Below are 23,806 nucleotides of genomic sequence, written 5' to 3' on the forward strand. Positions count from 1 at the left end.
CCGCCAGTGGTCGCCTTGACAATTTCATCCCTCGTCGGTCGAATTTGCTACCCTCACCCCAATAAACCTGCTTTCCATTCCCTTTTCCCCTCTGCGCCTCTCTGAACCACAAAGGGACGATAAGGGACACAAAGGGAGGACAGGGCCGATTCCGACGACCGTGTCGTTAGAGGGTTGCCACCCATCACACACCCCCCTTCCAGTCGGCGTGCATCATTTATTTCCTATTCCGGAGGGCAAAGGGCTCCCCGGCCACTTCCCTTCACCCAGCCTTCCCAAAATTCCCCACTTTCCCCTCCTCTGCCGCTGGTCCACCCACATACCCCTCTCGTGAGCAACCCCCCGATTGATGGGCTCCATCGCACGCTTCCTCCCTCTCACTCGGCAACAACGGGAGAATGGCCAGAGGAAGCCTTACCTCCCACTCCCCATTTTCCATCCCTACGCTCCTTCAAATCTTCGCTTTCCTTTCGGGGGAATGGCGATCGGAGTGTGCGCGCCGACGCACGCAAAAACATGGACGCAGTCGTCCGAAGGGGAGGAGGGCCGTGGCAAGTTGACTTCTCGGCTCCGGAAAATTGAATCGTTTCCGGGTCGAATGAAGCGGTAGAGGTCTCTCCATCCCCGTGTTAGGCGCCGGCCATAGATTACGTTACGAACATTGTGGAGGTGGGAGGTTTTTACCCATTAGGGTAACCCCGTGGAGATGGGGAGGGAGGGGCTGTGCTCCTCGGGACCTTTCGGCAACCATTAATATCAATGGTACTGGTCCAGTCAACTTATCCCTTTGTCTCATCACCTTTATTCCCTTACAGGTTTAGCATTGGCTACGTTCTAAATGAAATTCGTCTGATGTTCCACTTAAAATTGTTTCCAGTACTTATAGAGTCTTTCTTATTTTATCTTGGGCTTGATTTCTTTATATCGTCTGTGACCACCGTCACCAAGTAAACTCTTGTCCGGATGTTTGTTCCATGTAATATTCGTGGAGCCCATAAATCACTCGATGTGTTCGTTTTACCTTAATTTGTCTTTTATGAATCCCTATCTCTAGTACTTCTAATCATATTTTCTCCTTTTCTATCATACCGTCCATATTTCGCATTCTAAGCGAAGTACCTAAATCCCGTAGATATGTTTCGCGTGCAGTTTTGTCTTACATCTACGTAATACCCCGCAAGCCGTCGCAAGGGCGTAAAACAGAGGGTGGTAGATCACCAGCAATTCTACATGAAGTCTCTCAATTCCAATCATCTGCATCTTCATATACTACATACGTATATAGCCCACGATTCACCAAAATGGTGTGTGGCAGGCAGCGTAAGCACCAGGTGGGACGTATGGGAGGATATGGGATAGGAAGGGAAAATGGGAACAGCATTCAGTAGAAAACCTCAAATAAGGTGCGAATTTGTATACATGCGGGAGGAAGACTTAATTCAAATCAAGTTTTAATTTAACCTAATAAATTGGTTCTTTTCTATGCGAAAGAGGGAATAAAACGAAATACAGCCGTTTATACGATAGACCTCCACCATTACAAGACAGGTCATGCAGGGCATGTAAAGTAAGAAGGAGAAATTCTAGGATATTCTGCAACATCGCGCTTAGTATTTCCCGCAAAATATGGGACCAACCTGAGGTCCCCTGATGCCTCCTCGTGACATCTTGTGCGCTTAATTTTAGAAGAACTAACCGTTACCCATCAAACCAGCCTTGAGATCTACATCTGCATAATGCCCCCTCTCCCTGCCACACATCTTTTTGGTGGCTCGCAGGGTATTGATGTAGATGTAATACCTTGCAAGCTGCCGCAAGGGGGTGTAGCGAGAGTGTTCGGTCACCACCCCGAATAGAGAATAAAACCACATGCAAGATCAAGTCATGATTACTAGGAGATTCATTTTAAAATACCACCTCTATTTGGGTAATTTTTAGCATTCAGCTTCTACATTTACGAAATTCGAAAAATCATTTTGATGATGTGAAAGAAGTTTCACATGATAGTGATCGAAATCAATGAAAAGTCGAAAACAACAAGTAAGAAGAAATTATATTACCCGGTTAAAAAAAACGTACGTGATAAGAGACATACTCGGCTAAAGGAAAGGATAAACTTTTATGCATGAATATTTTTATGCGGCAGGCTAGAGCGCAAGTAAGCATAACACCTCGCGGCTAAGCTTTCCGCCATCAATGTTACCCACCGGCTTGCGGATGGCGGACCGGTCTCTTGATATCGAGATTAGCTGCGAAAGCGACACTTATCTCATTTCAGGCGTGGACAAAATTCATTTAAAGGAATTGCATTTCTACGATATGGAGGCAACCGAAAACAACCACATCGCCATTCCAAGGAGAAAGAGAGTCAGTACAAACGCAGACATAGTAGTTGGAACGGAAAGTTGTATCACGGTAGATATAGAAAACAATGAGGTTTTTTTGAGCGGTTTCACAATTTACAGAAGGGACAGACCAAATAGATTGGGCGGGGAAGTATTTATTGCAGTAAAGTCATATCTTAGTAGCCAACGACACGAATGCGACGCAAATGACATAGAAAGCGTTTGGTGCAACATTAAAGACTACGGCGGCAGGAGCCTATTCGTGTGTTCATTTTACAGACCCCCAGATTCTAACACAGATGTTCTACACAAGCTCGACGACCAAATATCCACTCTCAGCAGCAGACATAACAACAGTAATATTATAATCGCTGGTGACACAAATCTACCGTCAATTGACTGGGACACGTACTGCGTAGGAAAATCTGCCATAAATCGAGATTCATGCCAAGAACTCCTGCATATATTCACAAAACACTCCTTAGAACAAATTGTTAAATCACCAACACGGGGCCAAAGCATACTAGATATCTTTGCGCCTTCTACGCCCGAAATCGTAGCAAACATTGAAATAATGGACGGAATCAGTCACCACAAGGCTATTTTTTGTAGAGTTCAAAACTAAGTTCGAGAAAATAAAAAAAGAAAAGCGTTACTTAGAGAATGACCGTAGGGCGTTCTGGTCTTACGTTACACCTACATAATGCTCGGCAAGCCTCCGCGAGGGCGTGTGGCCGGGGGTGTTAGATCACCACCCGTAAAAAGGAACAAAACCACACGCATGCAAAGCTATACCCACTGTGGCGTATACATTCATGCAAAATCCTTTCATCCTACACGCATGCAAATACATAAACTATCATCAATAAAATAATCTACATCTACTAAATAGCTCCGAGCCGCCGCAAGTGCGTGTGGGGGGGGGGGTTGTTAGGCACCACCCATAATTAAGAAAAGAATAAAAACCACATGCAAAAGCCACATATTTATAGAGTCCACAAACAAAACATGGTATATATTCATGTAAGAACCCTGACACCCCACACACATGCAAAAGTTAGAGAATTGCGGGGAAAAGTCCAACCATAGAGTCCCTTAGAAGCAATAATGGTTATATGCGTACAGACTGCACACAAAAAGCGAATGTTTTAAATAGTTATTTTAAAGTGTGAACACTAATGACAGAGAGACACCCAGTGAAAGCCACGTCACACCTATCGCAAAGGATGACATTAGAGTTACACGTGAAGGAATCACAAAGAAACTCCTACTCACAAAAAGTAATAAATCACCCGGACCAAAGGATGCAAGGGTACTAGAAGAGATCGCGACCTAAATTAAGCCTTTTTTAATACATACGGTATTTAACAAGTTGATTTCAGAAGGTTTCTTTCCCCTGAATTGGAAAATTGCCAACATCATCCCTGTTTTTAAAAGCGGAAATAAAGAAGACCCCGGCAATTACCGGCCGAAATCGTTGATTTCTTTATTTTGTTAAGTCTTGGAACACATTATTTTTAGTAACGTCAAGACAATCCTTAACAATAATTAACCTTGATCTAACAGACAACTTGAATTCAGAGAATGAGTTCATGTGAAACGCAGATAGGACGTTTTATACTCGACGTTCTACAGCCAGGGGAAAGAAAAAAATGAGTAGAGGCGGAGTTATTGGATTTCAAAAAAGTCCTTTAATAAAGTTCAACGCGCTAAATTGATTCACAAGTTGCAATAGATGGCATGATATATGGAATAGATGACAAAGTAATAAACTTAATTCGGGACTTCCTTGTGGACCGCAAAGAAAGGGTAGTGATAAATGGCTCAAGATCTAATTATGTCCAAGCAACATCCGGCGTCCAACATGGTAGCGTCATAGAACCACTACTACAGGGTCCAAGCACCCAAAGGTGGTAGGACTGATTTTTTCTGGCGCAAACGGAGCGGTGGAGGGGGGTCTGCCTGGCAGGGTAAGGTGGAGGGGGCTCTTGGTAACAGACCGACACCAACCTCAGTCGCCTGCGGGCTGTCGTTGAGTGAGGATACCGTTTTTAGTGAAGTAAGTTTTTTGTCCGCGTCGGAAAACAAAATGAATCTGAATTTAGAGCAACGTTATTCCGTGAAGTTTTGTGCGAAACTCGGGAAGACGGCAACTGAGACCCTCGATATGATCAAGCAGGCTTATGGGGACACTGCCTTAAGCCGTTCCACGGTATTTGAGTGGCATAAGTTGTTTAAAGAGGGTAGGGAGCTCGTTGAAGACGACCATTGCTCCGGACGGCCGTCGACGGCAAGAACCGACACGAATGTGGACAGAGTAAGGACACTGCTGAACACAGACCGACGCTTAACCAGTGAAGAAATTGCTGACCAGTTGGGTCTGTCTGCATTCAACGTCCAACGCATTATTTCACAGGATTTGGCCATGCGCAAGGTGTGCGCCAAGATGGTGCCGAAAATTCTGAGTGTCGACCAACAGGCAACGGCCAAATACGGCGTTGCCACGTTGCCGCACCCGCCCTATTATCCCGATCTGGCACCACCGGACTTCTTCTTCTTAACCCTGATGAAAAGACAGCTCAAGGGACGACGTTTTGACTCGATAAAGGCCGTTCAAGAGACTTCGACGAGGGTCATCAAAGGCATCCCCAAAGAAAATTTCCAGCGGGCGTACGGGGAATGGGAGCAACGTTAAACTAAGTGTGTAGCAGCTCAAGGAGCATACTTTGAAGATTATTGAGTCGATGTAAGTATATAGTCAATTAAATTCTTGTACAAAAATCAGTCCTACCACTTCTGGGTGCGACCCTGTATATTACTATGCAACAAATAAGTCATATATTATCTTATCAGGTTTATTTTAAGTGGTATAAAATAAAAATTGTTAATTTGTGTCAGCGATTCTTTGTCAATTTCAATCCTTCAACATACGTTTGTTTTTCCTGGATACGTGATTCGTTCATTTTACCGTGGAAAATGCTTTCTTCTATTCACTTGATAATTCTACTCAAGAAAACAACAATTCCATCATTATGAAAAGGGCTGAAAAGTGAGACAATTGTACTATCTATTGGTAAAAAAATTCAGACTAATCAAAAGGAAGGAAAGAGGAGTCTCCAAACATATCTGTTTGTATCATGATATATTTTCCGAACCTTTCGGGTTATCCATGTTTTTCGATTATCCATCCTTCACCATGTACCTATTAGCACAGATTATGGAGAGTTTACTGCAAAACATTTGAGCAACATAACCAGCAACAAAAATGAGCATCCTCATTTCGCTTGCAATATTTAGCTCTTACAAATTGTTCCACAGACATTAACAACTTATATGACGTTTTCAGAATGAAAAGACAAATCTTAATTTGTGATTATCATTTGACTGGATTTCACTCATTTAGTTTTGATAAATTACTAATTTATTGAGTACGATAAATGTTTACCTGCACCGCATATTAATCCCTTTTAAATAAAATGGCAAAAGAAAGTTCATCATCACCCATCCTCATTTTTTATACAATCACATAAGATATTATGCGTGTTATATAATAACTAAAATATGTTCTACTCACTTCTCTACCTGAACTATACTGAACCTATATCGAAATATACACCATAGAAATTCAAATCTGACGTCGCAACGAGCCCCGCCGTGTGCCCTTGAGCCAGGTGGGGTGTTGGTGAAAACCATACATATTAACCTATTTTATTTGTGAACTATCCGTCCGTTATGGGTAGAATACTAATCGGTAATAATTTCTGAATTGTACGTCTACCTGCCTTCTGTCAACATATTTTTTCGGCCTCTTTGTGTAGGCATAGGAGTATCTGCTAACCATGTAACATTCATTCTTTATGCAGGCATTTTGCATGACTGGTGTTCGGTCCCCCTTTTTAACACGATTTTCGGTGGATCGCTGGGTGCCAGGTGCATGAAGGAATAGAGGGAATAATGTAGAATGGCTGGTGACCTATTGCCCTTTGCCACACGTCCTTGCGACGCCTTTCAGGGTATTGTGTAGATTAAGATGAAAGAAGAATATTATTGTTGCTTAATAGTCTACTTTTTAAGGTAGATTTTGGACGGGACAGGCTTTACATTAGTATATCTTATGGCTTCGTCTGAAAAGACAACCTGGAACACAAAACTACATTAAACGTTTCTTCAATACCGCATGTATTCAAATGTGATGAGATTCCAAAGTGGTACGAGACATGAGAGCTAGAATTAAATTTTAAAAATTTGGTTTCGATACATTTTTGGAGGAAGAGTACTTCACAAGAAACCACACTATACAGGGAACCAACAATACAAACGTGGAATCGGTAATATCCTTGCGTGAACGATTATGAAAGATGTATTCTGGGGAAAACACGTTCGTGAAATTTGCGGAATAGCTAAAAAAAATTTAGGAATTATGAAAAGAAAACTTGGGAATTGGAGGTTTGGTAGGTAAAGAAGCTTTGTTACTTCATGTTATTTAGGCCCCACTTTAAGTATTCTGCTAGTTTATGAGATGCTTACAAAGCAGGCTTAATTTTATGACTAGACCAAGTGCACCGAACAGCAGCTAGGTTTGTGAAAAGTTGGTATGAACAAGGTAGCAGTGTCACAACACCATTGGAAGAATGCTTGGTTCCTGAGAATGCCTGATTCAGGGCTTATGAAATATTTAAGAATTGGGATGGGACCGTCTAGTTGCCCGTAAGCTTAAATACAGGTTAAAGTTACTAAATAAATTTGAGGCAGAGTACTTATGTGAGAATGCTAAGGACATATATAACAGGCCCCCACTTACTCTGGTAGATTAGATCACCAACGTAAAATCAGGGAGATTAATTGTAGAACGAATTGATTAAAAATTTCGTGTTTTCCTCGAACCATTAGAGATCATAATAATCATGACATCAATCGATAGGAGATATTTGAATTGGTAGTGTACATATTTGTCCATATCATGAATTCCTTCTTTAATATTATTCTTTTTATTTGCCAGACCCATCTTTTTAATAGTCCCACAGCATTATTCGAAAATACCTATCCTGTTATAAAATATTATTGCATGTACAAGTAAGTGCTTTCTTTAATGTTATTAAGGTTTGTTGAGAGCATGGACAAATAATATTTGTGTAGAGGTAATATGATTTGGTTTTGTGTGTGGTTTTGTTCTAGTTAACGGGTGGTGACTTAACACTTCCCGCTACATGCCCTTGCGGCGGCTTGCGGGGTATTGTGTAGATGTAGATTCTAACTCCATTTATTCCATCTTTCGTGCCCATTATTTTCCTCCTCCCTCCTTGTTTGCCTAACGTTCTTCCTGACAAGACTTAGTTACTTGTCATTGGAAATGCTAAGCTCCTCTCACAAGTTAACTCTAGTGAACTCCTGTCACTTAAAATTCCGGACTTTCCTATACCCCTTCATAAAACAGCATCTAACCTTGGGATTATTTTAAACAAAACTCTGACTTAGACCAGTCATGTTAATAAAATGTGCAAAACCATATAGTGTTCTCTTCACTCTGTATATCTATATCTACAGGGGCGCACCCAAAAGTGGTAGGACTGATTTTCTCTCGCGCGAACGGAGCGGTGGAGGGGGGTCTGCTTGGCAGGGTAAGGTGGAGGGGGCTCTTAGCAAAAGACCAACACCAACATCAGTTGCCTGCGGGCTGTCGTTGAGTGAGCACACCGTTTTTAGTGAAGCAAGTTTTTTGTCCGCATCGCAAAACAAAATGAATCTGAATTTAGAGCAACGTTATTCCGTGAAGTTTTGTGCGAAACTCGGGAAGACGGCAACTAAAACCCTCGATATGATCAAGCAGGCTTATGGGGACACTGCCTTAAGCCGTTCCACAGTATTTGAGTGGCACAAGTTTTTAAAAGAGGGTAGGGAGCTCGTTGAAGATGACCATCGCGCCGGACGGCCGTCGATGGCAAGAACCGACACGAATGTGGACAGAGTGAGAACACTGCTGAACACAGACCGACGCATAACCAGTGAAGAAATTGCAGACCAGTTGGGTCTGTCTGCATCCAACGTCCAACGCATAATTTCACAGGATTTGGCCATGCGCAAGGTGTGCGCCAAGATGGTGCCGAAAATTCTGCCATGGCGCGCTCGTCGTCAGAAAGCTCCTGGCCAAATACGGCGTTGCCACGTTGCCGCACCCGCCCTATTCTCCCGATCTGGCACCACCGGACTTCTTCTTCTTTCCCCTGATGAAAAGACAGCTCAAGGGACGACATTTTGACTCGATAAAGGCCGTTCAAGAGACTTCGACGAGGGTCATCAACGGCATCCCCAAAGAAAATTTCCAGCGGGCGTACGGGGAATGGGAGCAACGTTATACTAAGGGTGCAGCAGCTCAAGGAGCATACTTTGAAGATTATTAAGTCGATGTAAGTATATCGTCAATAAAATTCTTGTAAAAAAATCAGTCCGCCCACTTTTGGGTGCGACCCTGTTCATACTACCCCGCAAGCCACCGCAAGGGCGTATGGCGGGTGGTGTTAAGTCACTAACAGTAGCAAGGAACAAAATCACATGAAAAAACAACACATACATGCAAAAATATACTCACAGTGGCGCATACTCTCATGCAAAAATCCCTTCATCCAACATTAATGCAAAAACATACCATAAATCAACAAACAATTGTACCCCAGGATGCAGCATGAAATGCATCCAACAACGCCCAAGCCAGAATATGAAAAGTAAGAAGGCGAAATTCCAGAAAGAAAATTAAGTCATTTTTTATTTCTCATTCCGTAGACACTATATCAATGATTTTATATTATAACACTTCGACTACTGCAAATACAGTTTACCAAGACTTGTCACATGAACTAACTTTAAAACTACAACGAACTCAGTTCGCCTGTTTACAATTTATCTGCGGTCTCAAGAAGCGAGATAATGTCTCTTTTAGAGAAGCTTATTGTAAACTTGCATGGGTAAAACTTGAGGACCCTCACTTCTCTTTCTTGACAAAAATAATTATCTACGGAAGTACTTATCTGATAAAATTGTCCTCATTAACATCATGCAGAGTGCCAACACCAAAGGAAATAATATCTACTTACGTAATACCTTGACAGGGCCCCAGTAACTTACAGCAAACCTTTTCATGCGACAGGGTGTAGACTTTCGAACACTACCTGAGGAATAATTGCCAATCACTCACTTAATTCAAAACATATAAATGAAATTGATTATACGCGACGAAAACACTTTTCTGTAAATTTTCTCCTATGCAGACATATATTATCTCAATAGCCCTTTATCTACACATTCCTGACCAACAACTACCCCTTGCTTAAAAACATGATATCTTATTTTATTTTATTATTAATGCCTGTATATTCATATGCATCCATTCTACTGTACTCCATTGCATATCATATTGCATATGTATTACCATATGATTTTGTGCTGTACCTGACACTGTTATGTGTATATATATAAATATATAAATATAAATATAAATATAAATATATAAATAAATAAATAAATATATATATATATATATATATATATATATATATACATTTTTATATATATTTATTTATTGTACTTTATTTATTTATTATTATTTCTAACTATCTTGCTAGGGTTTTTACAGGCTTTTCCCACCCCTCTTCTATGTAGGTGTTTTCCTGCGTGTGTTTTTGAATCTACATCTACGCAATACCCCGCCAGCCGCAGTAAGGACGTGTGGCGCGGGGAGTTAGGTAATCACCCACAAACTAGAAGAAAAACATATGCAAAACTGGATTATGTTACCTCTACACAATTATTAGTTTGTTCATGCACTCCAAAAGCCTTAATCACACGAGAAGAAATTACTTAAATGCAACGATATTCAATAACAGGATATGTACATTCAAATCATGCCGTAGGAATGATAGAAACATGGGTCTATTAAATAAAAATAATAACATGCAGGAAGAAACATGCGAGATATCGACAAGTACACGCACTACCAATTCTAATTACCTCCTAGGCGATTGCTGTCATGCTCACAATGATTTGTAATGGTTCGAGGAAAAAGCGACATTTTTACATCTATCCATTCTACAATAAATATCCCTGAATTTACATTGGTTATTTTATTTACTTTTTCCTTACAAAATTACTTCTTGCGCTAATTTCTTTTATTATTTTTATATATGATTTTACCATTTTTATTTTTTTATAACGCTTTGTATTTTCTCTTATAATTATTATTGCTGTTATGATGTACTTGACGAAGGGTTAAATGAAAGAAGGGACCTTATGATCTTAATTTCGGCCGAATCAATACGTTTATCTATCTATCACTGCCTCCAACATTTCATAATTTATCAAAAAGTTCCACAGGCGCCTTTCTTGGGTCATTTGGATTTCTCCTTAAAATTCTCTCCTCCTTCAGCCTTCCTTGCACTTCTCAGTCTACTTCCCGTTCAATCTATTTCACCTTTGCCATCCTTCTTCATGACGACGTCTCAAAATCTAACCTATCATCTTGCTTCAATGACCAAGTTTCCGCGCCTAAATAAATCATCTTCCATTTCAAAGTTTTCCTTTTTTTTACATCCTTACTCAATGTTCCTGTCATCAACTCCTTCCCTCATGTTTAAGTTTCTTTCCTTTGCGCAATTCTGGTTCTGATTCCCCTACAACTTTGATGATTAAATTTCCTCCGTTATAGGTTAACGGTATATGAGAAATAGGTATTGGAAAGTTACGCCTCGGGGAGCTATGAAGGAATTAAGTAATTGGCGGGGAACAGGATAGTTTGAAGATCCGCTTCAAATTAAATCTCTGGTAGATAACTAGCGAATAACAAGTTGTAGAACACGAAGGGAGTTTGTTTGCAAGCAATTCAGAAAACGAAATCGTCTGGATTCAAGAAAGGAACCCTGAAGGTCTTTCTTGTTAGGCCATCTATGTCCCAGATAGGATAACGGTCTCTCATTTTAATATTCAGTCTTTTATTTACAATTAAATGGTCATTGATTTTTGGGTAAGAAGCAAAATCAGTTAGACTTTTCATGGTAAAAATATTACGGATTAATTCCTTTCACTGATCATTTTAAAGCATGGGTCTGAAAATTTCATTCATGGAAGCAAAACAGTCACTGAAACCACGTGATTAGTATCTAAAATATGCTTCGGGAAAATTACTTCATATCTGAATCATTTCTTCTCAGGGTATCGTCATTATCTCGGCTGCCAGGGGATTGAAAAAAATACGACCTCGGCGGATCATTGCAATCTTTGGAAGTCGGAGACGCGTCGGGCCGCCTGTGTCAAACGACGGGAAAAACATGCTGGGCACAGCAAGTGCTTGATTTAACACGCAATTTAACGTTAAGCGGTGTCTCTCTTGTGTGAATCAAGTTTGTGGCGCTCGAAACCTCTGAGCAACTTGGCTCAATGGTAAAAACGTGCGCGCGCTTTATCGAACGCCAAATAAACAAAAGAGGGAAGCACGACAACATCCGCGCTGCCGAGGGAATGAAACTCTGGGGGGGGAGGAAGAGGGGTGATTGAGGGGGTTGGAAGATTGATGACGAGGGAGTGTGGGTTATGGAGGGGTGTGAGGTGAGCTCGGGAGTGGGAAGAGGAGAGGAAGGAAGTAGTATAAGAGAGAGGAGGCTGGGAGTGGAATGGGCACTCTGGTATGGAAGAAGACGGCTTGCATCGAAATAGTTTAGGGCTTTGATGTCAGCCATCAGTCAACGTCGAAAAGAGAGCAAATTTCCGTTTTTTTGCGAGATCATCTCGCATATTTCGCTCCCCGTGCTTTTATTTCGAGTTCTTTCCGCGGCAATGTGCCGTTGTGTGCATCGTGTGGCATTTTGTTGCTCATTCGAGTGGAAGCGGATCTTCTGGTAGGGTCAGGAGGAGAGAGGGTGCTCTAGGAGTAAGGGATGGAGGTTGCGTGCGACGCCATCTTTTCAACACACCCCTCCCTCGTTCATCATCCCCCACTGCTATTGTTTTCGGATAGCCGAAATGGCGCTTCTATAGACGTCTGACGGGTGGATTAAAAGCCGAGTAGCTGGGAGTGGGTGATTAATAATCCGATCGATTTGAAAGAGGGTGCGAAAAGTCGAGATATGATATAATCAGTAGCAAAATATTTCGCGGAACAGGATGTTTCGTATTTTACGAGGAAATTTCATACTTGATTCCACTTCGTAGTTGACTCAGTTGGTTACTGGAGATGCTGCTTGATTAATTTGAGTGATAATGTAGTCAGTAGTTACTATGTTAGCGTGAGAGGATAATAAGTTACACTGGACTAAATTAAGCTTAGGTTTAAAGATAGTAGCACGTGCATTCCTCAAAATTAGCTCCAGTGAGGTTTGGCAAAATATCGTAGTCAATGGAGTGTTATCCTCTGGCATACATTCATGTGAAAGAAAGAAGGGTAGATGGAGAAAAAAAATGCATGAATAACTTGTTTAGAAAGCATTTAGCAGACCGTCCTTTATTATTTCTTCTAATGCTATCTTTTACGGAAATACTGCGAGTAAGAAGAAACCCTCACAGCTGTCACTATTATCAAATGCAACTCCGAACACAGTATCGGTCATAACCGTGTTGTGATCACCATCTATACCCATACCTGTTTGTGTTTTGCGTTCTTCAATTCGCTTTATAAATCTGCGTTGAGCCAATATAAATGAATTACATTATCCTCCTGGCGTATAATGCTCATCTTTTTCGGAAAAGATTTCAAAACATAATTGCTACTGTAAGACCGCTTTGAGTGCAAAACTGAAGCAACATCTCTCTTATCTTTAGCTCCCAATTTACGCTCTCCTGTACGTATCTTTCCCAAAATTTCATTCAAGATTCCCAAGATCGTTTTGAAGTATTTTCACTCTCCCTTCTTACCTAGAAGCCTATCCATGATGCATGTACCAGATTCCTATATAAGCATGTTTACTTCCAACCCGGTGGTGTCCTGGAATTTAATTTCTATCCTCACCATGGTGATTATTTTGTTGTGCTAAATTTAATTCAAAATCTTCCTGCGTATTGCAATATTCCCTCTTTCCAAAAAAAACTTTTTGGTGTTTTGGAAATAATTTTACGGCATTTAGAAAATATCAAATGTTAATTTCCAAATATTTTGTTAAATCACCTTTCATTAATGCATCATTAAATTGTATGGGGTAAATATTGAACGGTTGAAATATTGAGGATTGCAAGATGCACAGACATTATTTTTTTGAGGTTTATCTATAATGGCTAAAAGAGGAGCATTTAAGGTTTATCAATGATGACTGAAGATAAATATTTGCTATTGCTAGACACGATATAAGTGAAACCTGTACCATTTGACAAAATATGATCCAATAAGTAAAAATTACATGATAAGCATTTCAATGCAACAATTTCAGAGCGTAAAAATCATTCGCCTTGACTGGGACTCGAACCCAGATCCCTCAATATCCGGTCGAGTGCTTTAGCCACTTAAGCTACCGAGGCGTCCTATTTTAATGGTTGGATTATCCGTTCTCTTCCTAAAAAACCGCATGACTTGAATAACATTTATTCTCATCCCATATCTATGTGATTGACTGACCAATGCTTGAAACCCCTTGTCTGACTGGAGAACTAAAGCTTGATCTTTATCAAACCTAACTGATTTAATGAAATGTCCACCGACTTTTAACCCTATCTCCAATGCCTCCCATGAATTAACCATTTACTCCAGATATACGTTGAACTGCACGGGTAATAATGGACACCCTCATTAGTAAAATAAAATATTTATGAATAGAGTGCGTTTTATGAAACATTTTAGATATGTAAGTACATTGAGTAAGTTGATGCTAATAGGGGCAATATTAACCCTATGAAACTGTGGGAGATGCCGTGATAGTAACATTTAACGGAGTCATCCATTAAAATGATTTAACCCCCTGAAAGTTTTGCATTGAATGGTATTATTACTTATTAACATTAACATATTCGAAAAGTTTTCGTAGACTGCACCCAATCCATGAATATCTCATTTTAACTTTTCTTCTTTTTGCAAGTGGTTTATCGAGGATTCACCTAAAATTTATGGACTTTTATTGAAGTTATTAGCTAAGATATTTGGCTTTTATTTCGTCATCCCCATCAATATTGCAATGAAAGATTTGAAGTGCTAACATAAGAGATTATTGCAACGAGAAACTCGAAGAAAGCAGCATAGAGGTAGGTTCTGGGCTACATTTTAAGTAGGGTGCGGCAATTTGAGATAGAAGAGAAAATAGTGGGTTATACGAGTCATTCTCTCTCTGGCCCTCAACCTGAGCGGACCTGCCTACTGAGCGCTCCTGGTAACCGGTTTGACCCACCAGAGACTACCTGCCTGCCAGCTTGATTCTTGGTGCTTTTGGTTTTAGTGAAGTGCAGTGTAGTGTCAACGTATACGTTTCCTCGTTTATATAGTTTTCGTTTTGTGTGTGGTTTGTTAACCGTAGTGTGTGGTAGTAGTAATTTATTTAGTGGATTGTGGTGGTTTTTGTCCTTCGACTCTGATTGGTGACCGGTGAGTGCTTTCCTTTTTCTTACTATCTTTTTTTTGGTCCTCTGAAAACCAGACCTTACTCAAGCATCGTTTTTTCCACTTAGGCTTCATATTCAAATCCAAATCGTAACTTGTTTGAGCTAAATTTAGCTAACCCCTTCTAGAAATTTTAGCATAGTGTATACAGGTTAGCTTTTGTTGGGAACTTGGTAATTAAATTAGGATGGCTTCATCCAGGTCCCCTGTTGCCATGCTCGAAGGCACTGGCGAATGCGCGGCTTTAAGGGCCCGTATCGTCATGCTGGAGAGAATGGTGCGGGAGCTTCGATTGGAGATCGCCGGCCGGAGGGCTCCCCTCGGGAGAGATGGTGCTCAGGGTCGGAATACGAAAACCCGCCACGCCCATAGGGGTGCACAGATTCGTCCGAATGCAACACGTGGCTGGGCGATTAGAGACCTACCCCGTGTCCCATCTCTCAACGAGGGAGTGTCTCACGTCCGTAGGTCGGACGATTGGAGGGTCGTCTCTCGGGGCAAGGGGAAGGTAACGCTGCGGCGAGGATTGGACTCTGCGGAGGCAGATACCATCCCCGTCTCCAACAGGTACCAGGTGCTGTCGGATGACAGCACCACCGTACCTGCAGCCCCTATCCCTACTCCGAGGGCACTGCCTAGGGTAAGGCATCAGCGGTCGGGGAGGGAGGGAACCGTTATATTAGGTAGTTCAAATGTCCGGCGTATAATGAACCCGCTGCGCCGCAGAGTCCAACAGGAGGGAGGTGTTGGATTCTTGTCGTCCTGGTGTATACCGGGCGGCGGGGTACCCCAGGCGACGCTGGCGGTGAAGGCGGCCGTCAGTAATACGGGCTGCTCCAAGCTACGCATTGTGGCTCATGTCGGGACAAACGACGCCTCGGAACGTGGATCTGAAGAGATCCTGCGCTCCTTTAAGGAGATGCACTCGGAGGTGAAACGAGTCGAGGCAGAGTTGAAGGTCCCAATTAAATTAAGTATATGTAGTATTGTGCCGCGTGTAGACCGCGGAAGGCTCGTTTGGAGCCGCATTGAGGGTTTAAATCAGAGATTGCTGGGATTTTGCCGGGGAATCGGAGCGGACTTCGTTGATCTGAGGCCCGTCCTCTCATCGTGTCGGGTACCCCTTAATCGCTCCGGGGTCCATTATACTGCCGAGGCATCGCAGTTGGTAGCGCGTAGGTTACACGAACACGTTTCGAGGGTTTAGCATAGCTGGTAGGAGAGAGCGTAGGTCATATATTGGGAAAAATAAAGTAGAATCCAGCGCTTTTTGTCAATTCAGTTCAGGTAATGCCTCTCATATCCCCAAAAAAATTGAACAAACAAATACTTGCGTTAAAACAACATATAACCCACGTAAATTTAATAAAATTGGTGCCTCTACATACATAACAGATAGCAATGCAAGTGAATGTAATTCTTTTGTCTCTGTTCACCACGAATCGTCTCAAAACAGTTTTGTTAGCGTACATAAAACCGAAAAACAAGAAGTTATTAGCCATATTAAAATTATAACATTAAACTGCCGTAGCATTAGAAACAAAATATCGGATATTGAACATATTTTTGTCAGTACAAACGCAGACATAGTAGTTGGAACAGAAAGTTGGCTCACGGGAGATATAGCAAACAATGAGGTTTTTCCAAACGGTTTCACAATTTACAGAAGGGACAGACCAAATAGGTTGGGTGGGGGAGTATTCATTGCAGTAAAGTCACATCTTAGTAGCCAACGATATGAATGCGACGTAGATGACATAGAAAGCGTTTGGTGCAACATTAAGGACTACAACGGCAGAAGCCTATACGTGTGTCCATTTTATAGACCCCCAGATTCTAACACAGATGTCCTACACAAGCTCGACGAACAAATATCCACTATCAGCAGCAGACAAAGCAACAGTATTACTATAATCGCTGGCGACACAAATCTACCGTCAATTGACTGGGACAACTACTGCGTAGGAAAATCTGCCAAAAACAGAGATTCATGCCAAGAACTCCTTCATATATTCACAAAACACTCCTTAGAACAAATAGTTAAATCACCAACACGGGGCCAAAGCATACTAGACATCTTTGCGACTTCTATGCCCGAAATCATTACTAACATTGAAATAATAGACGGAATCAGTGACCATAAGGCTATTCTTGTGGAGTTAAAAACGAAGTTCGTCAAAATAAACAAAGAAAAGCGTAAAATATACCTATACAACAAGGCAAATTTTAACGGACTAAGAGAATATTTAAAGATAAAATTACCAGAATACAAGACAAAAACACTGACAACAAATACAGAGAACACTTGGAATTATTTCTTAAATATTTTACGCGAAGGAATGAAGACGTACATCCCGTCCAAACTCAAATGCGACAGTAAGGAACCTAGATGGTACAACGGGGAAGTCAGATCGGCATTAAGAAGGCAAAGAAAGCTACAGGCAAATTTCAAAAAGAGTTTAAAAAGTGACGATATAATTTATGTGAATACAACCAAACAGCTACTAAAAGAATGTCGTAGTAAGACGAAAAGTATTATGCGCACAGCACTACACTCTTTTAAATCTAAAATGCTAAGCGAATATCTTGAGGAAAATCCAAAGTCATTCTGGTCCTATGTTAGGGAAATACAGGGTAAACGTCCCACTGTTCACTCTTTGAAGACGGAAAATGGAGAAATCCCTACAGATAGCGTGAAAAAGGCAAATATTTTAAACCATTTTTTCCAGAGCGTCTACAACAAAAACACAAACGCACCAAACGATCCTCCACACCCACCCGGGGAACACATGAGCGATCTTACACTGACCAAGCAGGGAATAGTAAATCTGCTCCGTAGTATCAAAGCACACAAGGCACCTGGTCCGGAAGAAGTACCTGCTAGAATATTAAAGGAATTAGCTGACGACATTGCCCCATTTTTACATATTGTTTTTCTAAAATCGATAGAAGAAGGTTCAGTGCCTCGCGACTGGAAGCTAGCCCATATAACTCCCATCTATAAAGGCGGCGATAGGGATAAACCAACCAATTACCGACCCATTTCTTTAACATCGATCTCTTGTAAAATATTGGAACACATTATTGTCACTAACATTATGAAATTTCTTGATAGTAGGAAAATACTAATCCACAACCAGCACGGATTTAGGAAAAGCAGATCTTGCGAAACACAACTTGGACTCTTCATTCACGATATACTTAGATCGGGAGAAAAGAACACACAAGTTGATGCAGTATTCCTGGATTTCAAAAAAGCCTTCGACAAAGTCCCACACAATAAATTGTTACATAAACTTAAATACTATGGGATCAATGAGAAAATAATTAATTGGATTAGAGACTTCTTGTCAAACCGCAAACAAATAGTAGTCATAGATGGGTTGTGCTCAACGGAGAGAGATGTAACTTCGGGCGTCCCCCAGGGAAGTGTAATAGGGCCTCTTCTGTTCTTAATATACATAAATGACTTAAGCACACACGTTAGTAGCAATCCGAGGTTATTTGCTGACGACACGGTGATATACAGGGAAATAAGGAGCCAACTAGATCGCGAGCTACTCTCTAGAGACTTAGACATTATCTCGGGATGGTGCAATAAATGGGGATTAACACTTAATATAGATAAATGTGCAGTTTTGAAATTTTGGAATAAAGGAAGCGAGGAACAGGATATAAACTACAAAATAGAGGGTTCAGTATTGACTACGGCAAATCAAGTTAAATATTTGGGGGTTGTTCTAACACCACGCCTTTCATGGGGAGCACATATCAGGACAATATGCGGATCAGCTTTAAAGAAACTTGGCTTCATAAAACGGGTGGTGGGGAAATGTAATGAAAAAGTTAAAGAGAGGTGTTATTTTGCTCTAGTTAGACCTCATTTGGAATATGCCGCAAGTATTTGGGATCCGTGGGAGAAAATTTGGCAAAAAGAATTAGATAAAGTCCAGAGAAAATCCGCTAGATTTGTTAAAAATTGTTATGATAAAAACACAAGTGTGACAGGTCTCTTAGGGGATTTAGGCTGGGAACCACTTGAAGTGCGGAGAGAACAAGCGAGGCTTAGACTTTTAGAAAGGTTCAGAACAAACGAGTTTAAATATGACACTGAAGGAATTATAATGGCCCCACACTACTTAGGTAGATCAGACCACAAAGATAAACTAAGGGAGATAGATTCCAAGACAGATAGGTACAAATACTCATTCTTTCCCCGAACAATCAGTAATCATAATAGCAAGAAACCGAAGTCACTTTAGAAATATTAAAAACTTTGAATTTACAAGTCGGAACAAAATTAAACACTATAGAGATGTTAGGTATACTTTCAGGTGCATGTGTATGTTAGTTGGTAGTTTGAGTGTTTGCATGTGTGTGGGGTGTAAGTGTTCATGCATGAATGTATGCCATGTTTTTTTTTTATATATGATTTTGTCGTTATTGCATGCGGTTTTTTTTTCTTTTTCTTTTCTAAATTATGGGTGGTGTCCTAGCACCCCCCGCCACACGCCCTTGCGGCGGCTTGCGGGGTATTGAGTAGATGTAGATGTAGATGAATATCTAATGACCTAATAGCACTTTTACATTTGATACAAATTTATTACCTCCAGGAATTGATATAATATATCATCTGCAGATTAAAAATTTTTATCTGAGTAAAAGTGCTATTATTTGGTCATTATGGTCCAATTCCACCACATCATGCTGAATTCAAGCGTATCTATATCGAGTGTGGGTAAATGATTTGAGGCAAATGGAGAAATGAATATCAGTTTAAGAAGAAAAAATGATAATGTATAAAGGAGTCGTTCTCCCCAAATTTTTGAAATTAGGAAAAATATGAATTTCGAATCAATAGATTTAGGTATATTATGTCATAAATAGGGAACGCTTTCAACGGTCTAGAATGGATTCACAGGTAATAGACCTGTATGAAGGAAGCGTGCTAAGCTGGTTTAATGCGGATTAGAGAAAACGAGGGGGACCGAAAAATAACGGGAATGTTGTTATAGATTCTTTAGTTCTCAATATGTTTATATTAAATTTTGTTCACCTTCAAAGCATTCCCCATTGACCATAAAACACTTCTCCAAACGATGCTTACATTGTTCGAAACATTCCTGAAATTCATTTATCAGGATGTCCTTTAGGCCTTCTAGCGATTTTTATTTTAACTCCTCCACAGTGCCAAAACGCTCTCCTTTCATGTCCCTAATGAGTCTGAGGAACAAAAAGAATTCACATGGAGCTAAATCCGGTGGGTAGGGGGGGTGGACAATCGATGTCATGGCTTTTTTTGTCAGAAACCGCATCACAGCGAGAGCGTATGAGCCGGCGCGTTGTCATGATGGAAGAACCTGTCGCTTGTGTGCCAAAGATCTGCTCTATATCCTCTGAATTGAACTCCATAACACTCCAGACATCTCGCAGAGTTGATCATGTTTCTGCGACGGTCTTCACGAATGAGGGCATTGATTTTGTCGACGTTTTCGTCAGTTCTTGATGTTGAAGGGCGGCCTGAACGGGGTTGGTTTCCAATTGTTATTTCACCATTTTTAAAGCGTGTAAACCACTCGTAAACTCTGGTTTTTCTTAGGGCAGCTTCCCCATAAGCAGTCTTGAGCATTACAATAGTTTCCGCGGCCGATTTCTCCAACAGGAAACAAAATTTCACTGCAGCACTTTACTCTTGATAATCGGCCATCTCGTTTTTCGCCGAAATGAAAAACGTTGTTTTACTGAAACAGCTCTCACGGACAGACTGATCCAGTCACAGCGACGGCGCTGCGCATACTGACGCAGGTGGCGTGAACCTGACGTACGACCGGCCGAACAAAGGCATCCCCCACTCTCCCTCCCCAACGCAGCCAAATTTCCGTTACTTTTGGGTACCCCTCGTATATGAGAATCGAATAACTAATTATAGTTTTGTGAATAGTGTGAGAGGAAAGGTTAGATGGAGAAAGTCATTGGTCGCATTTATAAATGATTATCTCTTGAGACAGATAATATTTTGTTTCCGGAGAAAAAGAGCATGTGTGAAACATGCGCAACACATCCAGTCATTACGCATCTCGGCTGTGGAGGAAATAAGTTAACAGGATTAAGTCGACTCCGATGTTTTTATACATGACTTTAACGGCTTTTACAACTTTGCCAACACTTGAAAAGAACGGGTTTACGTGTATGAATATAAACAAAATCGTCCCGACCGTCCGTAGTAGTAGTTTTGAGGGGAGGCGACCGACAGCTGAGGTCATTTGCGCCATAGGGGATGGATAGGAAAGGATGAAGGGTGGAGAGAAACCCGGCGTCGGCATTAGCCTACTCTTAACGAAAGGCGCCAAGGGGTCCGCAGCTTAACGTCCCATCCGACGGACGGCGTACTCACTCAAAGTGCCCTCCACAAAGCACCTCAAGCAGGGATCGAGATACCTCTGAAAAATATTCAACACCGACCGTCCGTATCTACACCCTTGGCTCCCAGGGTAGTAGGATATTAAGTACGTGTAGATGTGGACAATAAATTGATATAAGGTGAGAGTTAGGATGAGATGGCACCTCAAAAGGAGTTAACACGCTACATAATTATCTATTTTGCAATGATGTGGCATTCAATTTTGTGCCTATTTGGTGAATGCTTGAAATTATTTCCGCAAACATTGCCCGATAATCGATGACTAATAACTGAAAGACTGTTCACTTTGCACAGTCAACCATTGTTTCAATAACTCCTTACTGAGTTCAGGTTGTGCATAGATGAGATGCACCTCTTTTTTCAAGTGTAACCTTTCGATTAAATGATTTATTTAATCGGCAAGGTAAAGAATGGTATGATTAATCGATAAAATGAAGAATAGAATTTGTTACTGTACATTAATTAAAAGTAGAATCTACAATACCCTTTTAAGCTCGATACCTAAAGATGACAGGCGTTTAAATGGGGATTGACTCTAAATTATAATAAATGTTCAGTGGTAAATTTCTTTAAAAGATCAACGGGATTTGCTTACAAATTAGCTGGAGGTGACCTAGCAGTAGTTGATACGGTGAAATACCTAGGTGTCACATTCACAAAAGACTTAACTTGGGGGACTCACATACGTAAAGTCTGCGGTCAAGCATATAAAAAATTGGGATTCATTAGACGCATTGTCGGCAAAAGTGACTCGAAGGTCAAGGAACGTTGTTACCACGCTCTTATAAGGCCTCATTTAGAATACGCATGCAGCGTGTGGGATCCGAGTGAAAAAGGTCTCATTCGGGAGGTTCAACGCCGGGCAGCCCGTTTTGTAAAAAATTCCTACGATAAAACGCAAAGCGTCACCGAAATGCTCATGGATTTGGGGTGGGAATCATTAGAAGAGAGACGATTCAATGCAAGACTGAAATTTTTAAACAAATTCAGATCCGTATGTTTCAGCACCGAGGTCTCGCAGATTATTCGTACTCCTACATACATTGGTCGCTTGGATCATGCATATAAAATTCGGGAAATAGATGCCAGGACTAGCCGACTCAAGGACTCCTTCTTCCCACGGACAATACGGGATAGCAACTGTAGGATTATAGATAGTAAAAATTCCACTTGCCACCCTTCAGTGTCTAAAAAATAATTAGTTCTACTTAAATGCATGCTCCTCCACTAACCTTATGTGTTTTGTTATAATAACCCATTCTTTCCGAATGACCTCATTCGTGTTCTGTTTATCTGTTTTTAAGTTTCCCTTTCAATCCCTCGTCCCTCTCCGCGGGGGAAATTCCTGCTACCTGCAACGTTGGGTCGAATTCCCTTCCTTTTACTGTCTCTTTGGGGGGTTGAGTGTTTTGTGGTGCATTTTCATGTGGTAGTGATGTTTCACATTCTTGCTTGTTGTGTCCTGGCTTGCGTGTTTTAGGATGGCTTTCGTGCTGTATCCTGGGGTGCAGTTTTTTGTTGTTTGGCGGTGTATGTGTTTGCATGAGTATTGGATGGAGGGAGTTTTGCATGAGTGTGTGCGCTGCTGGGGTGTAATTTTCCGTGTTGTTTTTTGCATGTGGTATTTTTCGTTTTTACGGTTGGTGACCTAACACCCCCCGCCACACGCCCTTGCGGCGGCTTGCGGGGTATTATGTAGATGTAGATGTAGAAATGTGTGCTTGATATATTCTATTAAAAAGATCTGCAGAATGCCCTTTATTCCTTATTTTATTCAATGCTCTTCAGTGTCCAATTATCGGGCATGACTGATTGATCGAACGAATGGCTTAATTTCATTCAACCCTGTTCTATGGCCCCTTAATTCTAAAATAACAGTCAAAAGTATTTATTCTCTTAATTAAGGTTACAACGTCGCATTTATATCATTTTCTTTCGCAATAACATCTGCTGGACATTAGGTTGTCGTTTGAGTTCAACTTCTCAAGTAGTGGAGGAATTTATCAAGTTTACTGAAAGCGTTTTCCGGTTCTTTGCAGGAAAAAATGGAAAGGCGTAAAAAGATAATTAACATCAACATGACGAGTATTTTAATGGCTTTTGAAGGATATACATTTTATTAAGCTATCGTTAGAAAATTTACAAAAACATTCGATTTTACTCTTAAATGGGATAGTAAAACTATTTCAACCATAAAATGTTTTATTATGAACTGAATGAATGATTCTGGTGACGTATGATTATGAAAACGAAAGATGTCTTGAAAGGCAACTGAAATCACTTAAAAGTACTACAAAGTCAGACTAAGTAAACTACTGCTTCGATGAGGAAAAAACAAAGCATCTGTCCACCTATTTAATTAGGTTCGACTAGTTTCAACGCAATCGGCGTTATAGACATCCTTTTTTGCTTCAGCAATAATTGATTTCCTCAAAGTAAAGCCTGAATTCATACGAGGTTTGTTCAAAAGGTATCGAAAAT

The sequence above is a fragment of the Hetaerina americana genome, unplaced genomic scaffold, assembly GCF_022747635.1.
Source record: "Hetaerina americana unplaced genomic scaffold, ioHetAmer1.1.p SCAF_2, whole genome shotgun sequence".
In the NCBI taxonomy this organism is placed as follows: Eukaryota; Metazoa; Arthropoda; class Insecta; order Odonata; family Calopterygidae; genus Hetaerina; species Hetaerina americana.